Source organism: Acanthisitta chloris, unplaced genomic scaffold, assembly GCF_000695815.1.
Source record: "Acanthisitta chloris isolate BGI_N310 unplaced genomic scaffold, ASM69581v1 scaffold125, whole genome shotgun sequence".
NCBI classification, from domain to species: Eukaryota; Metazoa; Chordata; class Aves; order Passeriformes; family Acanthisittidae; genus Acanthisitta; species Acanthisitta chloris.
The window spans coordinates 336096-346779 of record NW_008671896.1 but is presented as its reverse complement, the minus strand read 5'-3'; positions in this window follow the sequence as shown (position 1 = coordinate 346779).

Genomic DNA, 10684 nt, shown 5'->3' with positions numbered 1-10684 from the left:
TGCTGAATTTAGCAGCATGCAGACTCATCTGAACCAAAAAACGTGACCTCTCAATTTAGATCATGGAGCTCTCAAATAGTACTCATCATACTCCAGAAATAGGCTTCACACTCCTGATCCAGCCTGATTTGGGGTAGGGATCTGAAAATCATAATTGTCCACAGATATGGCAGAAAAGAATATTCCTCTAATGAGTAACTTCTTGCTACATCAAGACAACTTGGTAAATCCTATCAATGAAGTAACCCTGAGAAGGCAAAACTCTTTCAGAAAAGTCACAAACATCCCAGCAGTTCCTCAATGCTATGTCTCATTGAAAAAAAAAAAATGAAAAAAAAAGAGAACCTGACTCACTGCTTCCTAAATGCAGAAAGCTAGAGTTGTATGCCAGGGAAATGATCAAAAATCTAGGCTAGCATAGGAGTGAATTTTTCCCAGAGATACAGGCTGATGGCACTGGGACACATGACACCAACACAAGTGAATTCCTAGGGCACAGGGGGAAATAATATGGACAAATATAGACTGGCTGGACTGTAGGGAATTGTTTCAATTACATTTCTTGCACAAAACTCAAATCTGCAAAACACATATAAAAAAGGTTTTATTTATTGCTGTGCACTCCTACATAATTTCTCCATACTAACTCTGTTCTTACTGAATTTTCTCGAGATTAATGAGAAACTCTGCAAGTGGCCACCACACACTCCTCATCTTGCAATTTCTGGGGAATACCCTGTCTCAATTGCTGTTGTTTAATTGTAGTCTAATAAAAAAGTATTCCAAAGTTCTCCAAAAGAGAGGCCAATAAGGTATATGGAAAACACATGAATATGCAATTTTAGCAGTTGAAACTATATATATCTGGCAGACCTTAGCTAATGGTTCAACCAAATCCCCTTGGCAAGCTTATGCCAACGTTATTTTTACTGTTCCACTGGTTTGTTATATATGTAAAAGAATAATATTTTATCCAAGTTCCAAGACAGCTGGTCTGTTCATGACAGGCTGAAAAGAGAGCTTTGAAAAGAACAAAAATAAATTGTTTTGTACGGAGTATCCCCTGTGTCCACTCAGAGACAACTGCTTGCATTTGTCACCTTGAAAATCAAACAAACTACCAATCAACAAGTTACCCATGACTGGAAGGGAAGATTATATTTCTCTAACAGATACACTGGATTTCACAGTAAGATTATTTCTGTTTTTTTCTTCACAGAGACTGATCCAAAACACATAATGTCAGGAAAATATAGAATTATGCTTTGAAAGATTTGGAAAATGCTGTTTTGCAATTACAGGGGCACCTTGGCATGTGTGTGCACACCCGTGCGAGCACAACCTCATCTCTTCTGTTGGACTTAACTCCATCTGTATTTGCATCCAGCTGTCTTCCTGCACGATAACCAAAACACCGGAAATTTGCTGAGGATGACACACATGATCGACGAGGAGATTTTAGTCATTGCATCAAATTAGTAAAATTCTCAATCCTGACTAAGATGCAGCTTGGAAACGAGCTGCCAGCAACACCCTCTGAAGCAGATGGTTCCCACCACTTGGAATGCTCCTTTCCGTGCACTCCAGTGACTCCTGAAATAACAGAGAGCTACAGATCGGGGAGGGAAGACGAGTGGAAAGTCAGACACAGTGCTGAGCTCCACTTAGCAGCCTCTTACTGGTGGTTTGGTCAATGCTTCTCTGCCCACTTGAGAAAAATCACTGGCAGGTCGTCACTAATGACATCTCTATCCTAGCCGGTGCCGTTGACAAGCATCCATTGGGCATCTCTCAGCCAGTGTGACTCAGACTTGGGAAAACAAAAAAAAGGAGGATATTGGAGAAGGATGTCATAAAGCACAGGCCACCTGCAGATCTCAGAATAATTGGAGTGCTAGATGGAACAGAATACACTGTACAAATTGTCCAATAAAATAAATTACTTATAAGGCATCTCAAAACACACCGGAAAGTTAGGACTCATGAACAATATCACACTGTGAATAAGGTGCATAGTTTTAATAGTTTGGATAATTGATGAAGGGCATAGTTTGCAAAGAGTTGTGGAAGGTTATCAGTCATATGACATTTTTAAAATTAAGATCTCATGTCTTTCTAAAATGTGCTTTCTTTAGGCCACGAGTAACTGAGAGCAGTGAGGGAACAGCTAAATGAAATGCTAGGGATTTTGCTCCACAGGATGTCAAATTAGATTATCCACCCTTTAAAGCTATAAATACATGAATTATTACACTTGTTTTACAAATGAGAAAACTGAGGCATAGACAATATCAAAGGGCTTTATAAATGTGAACGACTCAATAACATTCTGCTATTGTTTATTATCCATGTTCCTGTTTTTAAATGACAGAACAGAGGCACATAGAAATGAAATGACTATCTAAAGTCACACCAGTCTCCTCCTTTAACCTGATAAATGGGTAAGTAGGCATGCCATTTTGACATACTAATATATGTGTTTAGGTATTAATTTCCCATACATCTTGAATATATGGATCATTGGGGAGCACTTTCTGTTGAAAACAGCAACAGTCATATTTTTCTCACTTAAACTTTTTTCTTATTGTGAGACTTCCATTAAATGGAAAAAGTCCTTGTTTTTCTCTAAGCTTGGCAAGAACAAAGACTAAAAAGCATAGTTGCTTGGATGGCAGAAAAGAGGGATTTGGGGCTGGAATACACAACGGTCAGAGCTGAGGGAGTGGGATGCCATGCCCACACACTGGCCTACAGAATATCAGTGGCAAATTCCTCTCAGTCCATTCAGGGTGGGCTATTTTTGGTGAAAAATTAATCAGTGGTGTTTCAAGGTATTTAGGAGGGCAAAGAAGCAATGTCTTTCCTTTATGGCTACACTGCAGTGATCAGTGCCTCTGCAGGTGTGTAATTTAAAGAGGTGCTAGTAGAAAGATGAACATAACCAGGAAGGATACAGGGTGTATACGAAGGTTACTGTAGAGGTTGCAGCTGAATGACTGCAGGGCTGCATAATCCTCTATCAGATAACACTTGAGTTTATTTGCCTTGATTTGAACTCTCTGCTTGGAGCCAGGACACAATGCTCAGAGGTTAACGGGGCGATGCTGCACAGAACAAAATAACCTGCACAAAGAAGTTTCTTACAGAATCAGGCATGACAGGCCTGATCCTGGCCACTGTAAATCACTGCAACACCATATATATGCACAGAAACTCTCTGTATTTCAACCACCCAGCCAGTGCTGTAACACTGCTCGACACTGCAGGTCTCAGATCTATCCCAGCAGAACTGAACTCACCTTCCACAACCTACTCACCACTCAGACACTTGTTCAGTGTGGCCCAGAAATAATAAAAAAAAAAGAAAGTTTTCTTAATGATATTGACCCCTGTCAGAAAGCAAAACCTCAGTTCATCTGTTTGCCTCTCTACCAGTGCTAATAGTCAGGGATATACCAAAAGGAAAAGTGACTGACTTATCAACATTATTTTCCTTGTTCTTGATCTAGGTCATCAAGTAGATTAATATGTAGTTGCAAGCTGTTCATTCATTGTAGAGGAGCATGTACATAGCAGGAAATATCTCCCATGGCACTGATAAACTCTCAGAGGCTATAGGCCAAGGTGTTTATGCTCCAATGGAGACATTTGTGCCAAGTACCTGCTCCCAGTGATATAGTTATAAGCATTAAACTCGAAATGTAACTTTAAAAATCTATTACGGTCTATAGCTTTTATTATTTCCAAGACGGACAAGTGTGTTGGTTATTATCAATATGTTGTGAAAGGAGCTTTGACACCTGGGATTTGAGGCAGGGGGATGGGGAAAAGGCATGTGGGAACACTTAGACCAAATGTTAACAAACTGATAAAGCGTTGCAAAAATGTTTGAGGGAAATGTTTCCCTTTTCCAGCCCCAGCTTTCAGTGTGCACCCAGCAAGAGCAGCATGAGACAACCTTTATCTGATAACATCTACACACTTCCTTGCCAGGATCCCTCTTTGTGACTAGGATGTCAGCTTTTCCAGTCTCTCCATTTCTAGGATCTTCCTTCTCTATTCCTCTCCTGATTCATCCATCTTTTCTCTGTATGGCTGTCCCCCAGCCAACAAACTTACTGATTTACCCAAGCATCACTGTCTCTGAACCTACAGTACCTGTCACTGATTTTTTTACTATCTTCCTCTCTGCCCTGTACTTGTAACTGTCATTTTCTTCAGAAAAAGTCTTCCTCACTTCTGTGAGTGAGGACACTGGGTTCAATCTGAGACATGAGGTTCTCTCTTGACTTAGAGGTTCTCCTCTTTGTTGCCAAGCTCATCTTAGTGCACCTCGTCCCTGCCCATAGCGGAGTATTGGAACTAGATGATCTTAAAAGTCCCTTCCAACCCAAAACATTCTATGGTTCTATGATATTTCTGCTTGTAGCATCTGTCATGAGCTCAGACTCCATCTTTTCTCTCTCAGATTTTCCTTCCTGGCCCCTGACCTCACACTTGCTGTAGCAGGTGAACATCCCTCTTCATACAATAGAAGTATGAGGGCTGCCATCTATTTGATGATTCCCTGTCAGGATACTCACTGTCTTCTTCAATATTGACAGGGGAGGGGAAAGAGGGATAATATATGCATGGCTGCAAAAAATCCCAACAGAACTAAATAATGCACAGAATATGCCCATAAATGGTAGATGATAAAGACAAATCACATTTCTAATATATTTGAGACACTGGAAGTCAGAACACACCTAGGAATCCCTCAAACTAAATTTGTGTTTTAACTGCTTTAGAGGACAAGGTCATGAGACACATATTCCAATAATAAGTTGCTTTTCTGACCACATGAAAATGTGGAATGCCAACAGCAGTGGGTGTTTCAGCCTGTTTACCAGTAACATTGGTTTTGCACCCACTATCATGTAATATTACAGCACTTTAAATGTATTGAGCTCTTTGATGTGAATCCTGGAGCAGCAGTACCCACATATGGCAACAGAGAATTAGGCCTTCAGTGTTTTGAAGACCTAACACAGAACCAAACCCAAAAAGGTTGTGATTTCATATTCTGAATGAGTAGTTTTGTAGTTTCATAAGACAAGCTGCAGAGGAAAATAGGCAGCCTCAAAGCTGCATATTTGGATTAGAAAAACATTTACACACATGGCCCTGTTATTGTCCCATGCTTTAAGTAAAGTAAATCTATGCTGTTAAATCCACTAACACAACTTCATTTGGAACAAAGTAAAAAAATAGATTCAGTCAAAAAAATATTTGGGTTTTTTTTTTTATACAGACTCAGTCAAGTGACACTCTTGAGGCCATACAAAACTTTCCCTCTACTAACTGACATAATGAAATTCTTATACTTTCTTATGTACAAATTGTATAGTTTTAATCTTTTGAATGAAATTTCTGATTCTTTTCCTTCGCCAACCGATCCAAGATGACAAAAATAAGCATTTACGTAGGCTCAACGAAACAAACAAGTGAGAGTCAAACTGAAGAAATCCACCAAGAAAAACAAATCCTACAGCTATAAATAAAACACTAAGTGTTAAAAAAAAAAAAAGATCAGACATCAGCAAAATTATTTTCCTACTTTGTTGTGACATTATGAAGAAAACAAAACTCAGAATGCAAGTTTTGATTAAAAAATCTGTCAGTTCACATGTAATTTAATATGGAGTGACATATACTGCTAAAAGGTACATTTTAACATTAAAGACCAAAACTCCAATGATTAATATTACAGTGATGACAGAATGGGAGTGCCTTATTTTAATCCACTGTTTATCTCAACAGGGTAATTTATAGATCACTCGACATGTTTTAATAGCAGGCATAAAAAGGTACCCTCTAATATCCACTTGCTTGCAAGATCTGACGTTTGGAGCTACATGCTCAGAAAATACCAGCAACTGCATTTGTTGGACATATATACAAATAACCAGTCATCCTACACACAGTTTATAAAAAGTGATCTATTAATAACAAAACAGCTCTGGAGACATATGGTCTCTTAATATTCAGGTGGAATAGCAAGTGTTTAAGTTAAAATAAGGGCAGGAGCACAAAGAGTGGTCAACGCATTGATTTGGCTGCCAAATATAGTTTTTACCATCATAAATCTCTGGCTGACAACTGCACAAAGGCTGCTTTACCTAAACCCTGCCAAGGAAGGGTGTTTGCTGCCGGATTGCCTGATAGTCACTATGACAACTGATGCCACAATTAGACAAGTACAATCCCACTTAAAATAAGGGCAGGAGCACAAAGAGTGGTCAACGCATTGATTTGGCTGCCAAATATAGTTTTTACCATCATAAATCTCTGGCTGACAACTGCACAAAGGCTGCTTTACCTAAACCCTGCCAAGGAAGGGTGTTTGCTGCCGGATTGCCTGATAGTCACTATGACAACTGATGCCACAATTAGACAAGTACAATCCCACTTTCAAACAGGCACTCATTAATTCTTTTTTTGTTGACAATATGTTATGAGGGAAATATTTAATACAATTCCAAGGCTGATATAGTATCCTGTTATCTGTAGTAAAATAAATCACAAGAACTGATGAAAACAACCATTTAATTAGTCTAAAGTGAGCCAGGGAAGCTATCCTGAACATTTTGGTTTAATGAACTCACAGGTGCACAAAGCTCCTTAGAGTCGGAGTAGATGATTTGAAGAACATGCTAAGAAAGATGTCACATTTGGGGGCACAGCAAAAGAGAAAGAAAATAAAATGTTTTGAAAAGTGAAAAAACAAATTATGTCCCCAAGTCTCCAGTTCTATGAAGATATCCATAAGCATCTTTTTCCCCATGGGAGGGAAGAATCCCTCAAGGGCTCAACTAGCTGATCTGAGCAACTGCAGAGGAGTAAGACTATGATCAGCACTACAATGACATTTTCCCACCTAGGAGAAGTGACTTGTTTACAAGTCTGCTTTCCCACTTGATTTGTTCTTTGAGGCCACCGGGAAGGTCAGGAGGAAAGCAAAAGAATCATTGGGGAAGGAAAATGCAGAACAGAAAGAGTCTCACACAACTGTGAGTGCTAAACTTAAAAGAGTCAGGGGACAAAGATGAATAAGATAATGACTCACATATTCACCAGTAACGACAGGGAGAGCTCTGAGACCCACTGCAAGAGAAGCTCTGAGATGTCCTTTGCATAACCCATACATTGCTGTAAAGTAATTGCTATGGGGAGGGTGACACCAAGGCAAGAAGCATTTGACATTTTGGGGTATGGTTGGCAGGAGGAGGGTGAATTGACCTTGACTTGAGCAGGAGTATGGACTGGGGGGATCTCTTAAGGTCATTCCAGCCCACAAGAAAATCTACGTGTGGCTGCTGATGTTGCATTTGAGTTGACAGAGAAGTTTAGCTGCTGGAGCTGCTGAAGACTTGTGTGGCTAGAGCCTAAGTCAAATCCAATCCACTTCAGCCCCATTTGTGAGACCTGTGCATGATTGCTCCCTGTCCAGTTCCCAGTGTGTTCAAAAGCCATATTCAGTGCTGCTGGTGAGACTGGGCATGGGGACAGAGCAAAGTGTGTGGATGATATTAATGTAGGCAGTGTGAAGCATTACACTTTCTAGAGAGTGGATCTGGGCAATGTCCCAGACGAGACATCCTTGCATCTCATTTCAGCTGCAAGAGCAGAACAAGGAGGCAGGGAAAGGCCAGGCTGGTGCAGCAGCTTCCCTTCTCATCCCTGCTCTAAGTGGGCACTTTTCAACCACTCCTCACCTGAATGGCCCCAGGCAGTGTGGCCAGGAGGTGGACAGTGAGACTATTTTGCACCAGGCATCAATGCCCTTATTTCTGAAGTTGCTGGAAGGAAGAAACAGCTCTTGAGCTGTTGGTTCAGGGAAGTTCTTCCTCTGGATTTGTCCTGGTTTTGGCTGGAGTTCATTTTCTTAGCAGTAGCTGGTACAGTGCTGTGTTTGGAATCTAGGAGGAGAATAATATTGGTAACACAAAACTGGTTTAGTTGTTGCTGGGCAGAGCTTACACAGTCAAGGACTTCTCAGCTTCTCCTGCTGCCCTGCCAGTGAGGAGGCTGAGGGGAGTACAAGGGGAGGGGAGGGGACACAGCTGGGACAGCTGACCCCAACTGGACAGAGGGATAGTCCAGACCATATGGTGTTATTAAACTGTCCTATTAAACTGCTTTTATCTCAGCTCATGAGTTTTACCTTTTTTTTCCCCAATTCTTTCCCACTGTGGGGGAACAAGCCAAGGGCTGTGTGGTATTCTGCTGCCTACTGGGTTAAACCACAACAGGCATCAAACAGCTGGGACAGCTGACCCCAACTGGACAGAGGGATAGTCCAGACCATATGGTGTTATTAAACTGTCCTATTAAACTGCTTTTATCTCAGCTCATGAGTTTTACCTTTTTTTTCCCCAATTCTTTCCCACTGTGGGGGAACAAGCCAAGGGCTGTGTGGTATTCTGCTGCCTACTGGGTTAAACCACAACAGGCATCAATTAATCATTTCCCCAGTAAACACTGCTACTTGCTCTTTATTAGCAGTAGTACAGGTAAAGTGGTGGAAAGTTGTGCTGCTCTCCACTGCAGCCATAAACAGGCAGATGAGTCCTCAGTATTTCAGTGTCCTTGAACCTTAAAGCTGAACACAAGGACATGACCACCAAAAGAAAGGTTTTCTGGCTGAAGCCTGATCTAATCACTCAAGAAAACAATGGTACTGATGGTGTTTTCTTCTTCATCCAGCCAAAGCTGAGATTTGTACCATAGCCTTGTAGTCTAAGTGCAGTGGGAAAGTGCCTGGAGATGCACCTACACCTTGGCTGCACCAGTCCTGCTCTGCTCTCTTCCATATCCCTGCACAGATACCACTGTCCCTCTCCAGTTTTAGCTATTAGTTGCCACATACAGACAGGAAACAAAGTATTTTCTGATGTTATTACACTGAAAGCACAGTGCATTCCGCCCTAATAAGGTTGTATCAAAGTCTATTTGACAGATAAATGTTACCTATGACCCCTCTTAATAGATAAACTTTTCAATCAACAGAGAAATCTCTGTTTGCAGCCACTATAGAAGGTGGGTACAAGAGCCCCAGGAAAGCCCTGTTGTACTGGTTAAGCTGAAATTATGAAAAGCTTAAAAAATAAAAAAAAATGACACAAATAAAGCAGTAATTTGCTGTGTGACAGTCAAAATGTCTTTGGACTTTGCCTCTCTCATACCAAACCAGGATATCTAGATACTTGCAGCTGCTTCTGCAGTTCACAAGACAGACCAGGACTGCACTAGTGTGAGCATTATATAGAAAATCAGATAGAAACCACAGTATGATAAACAACATTAGTCATGCTACTTTCTTCTCCACATCCCAATGCTTTTAAAAATCAGGCAAATACGTATCATTCCAATTTCACACAATCACAAACTGGTATACAGGAGTTAAATGATTAACTCAAGATCAAAACATAAGAATGCAGGGTTGCTTTTCAGACTCTTCTGCTTGCTTGCAAGAAATATGCCAGGAGTTGGACTTAGATGATCCTTGTGGGTCCCTTCCAACTCAGGATATTCCATGGTTCTGTGATTCTCTGTCTACCCAAAACATAGATTAGAGCCAGAATAATTGATCCTGTTCAGTAACAATAGCCTGGTGTGTGCAGGCCGTTTAAGAACATGAGTGATGTGTTTTGCCAAAAATCGACAGTTGCATGTAAACCTCAACTTCCTTTCTACACAGAATTCCCCCACATGCCATTTGCCTTCAGGGAAATTGAGTGAGGACTTAGTCCAACTTTATTACAATTAATAAGGTTTCTGCATACTTAGAACCAACCCTAACCGTTTTCTCCTTTTGCCTCCCCTGATTTCTCTTCATGCTGAAGACTACAAATAATTCAGCAGCTATTGGTAGAGGAAACACACAAAGCTAAAACTATTGGACTAAAATAAATTTCCATGTTCTTATGCCTTGTGGCACTAATGGATGCTTGCCTGCAGGGTTTGTTTTGTCAGCTTTAATTTAAATTAAGAATTAACTCTGCAATGTGTCTGGTTTCTTCACCCCAGTTTTTCCTTCCCCCACTGGATTGCATTTCAGTTGCATCATGCCTCCTTCCTAATGCTTCTGGAAGGGCTCTGCACACTTAATGATAAAGATTCTGGTTTTCCATTCTGACTCAGTCTCATGTTTGATTACATCACCCTCTTCTAGATAAGTGTGAGTGTTTGTTAACATAATGACATTACTGTTCAATTTTAGCAAAGCAATTAAAGATGTGTTTAATTGGAAGAAACTCAGTTGTTTTATTGTCTGCAATTAGGTATATTAACTTCAGTGGGAGTAGTAAATACTAATAAAAGTGCTCTGCTGAACTGAAGCTTTTCAGAAGGATATACAAACAACACAGCTGCATACTTTTATGTAACAAATTCAGCATGGTTTTGATGTATACAGTTATTAGAGTCACTTCTAACACAGAGAGGATCCTGAATTACAGCAATAGACCCATTTTCAATCCACACCAACCTGGCCTCAGAAATTGCATGCTTAATCTGCACAAAAACTTCTTTGTTTTGCATGGAAAACATTGCAAATTAAATCCACTGTGATTGAATCAATCAGGATCCCTGCCCAATACACTGTTGAGTGGCAATATCCACATTTTCTTTTCCATGGGCT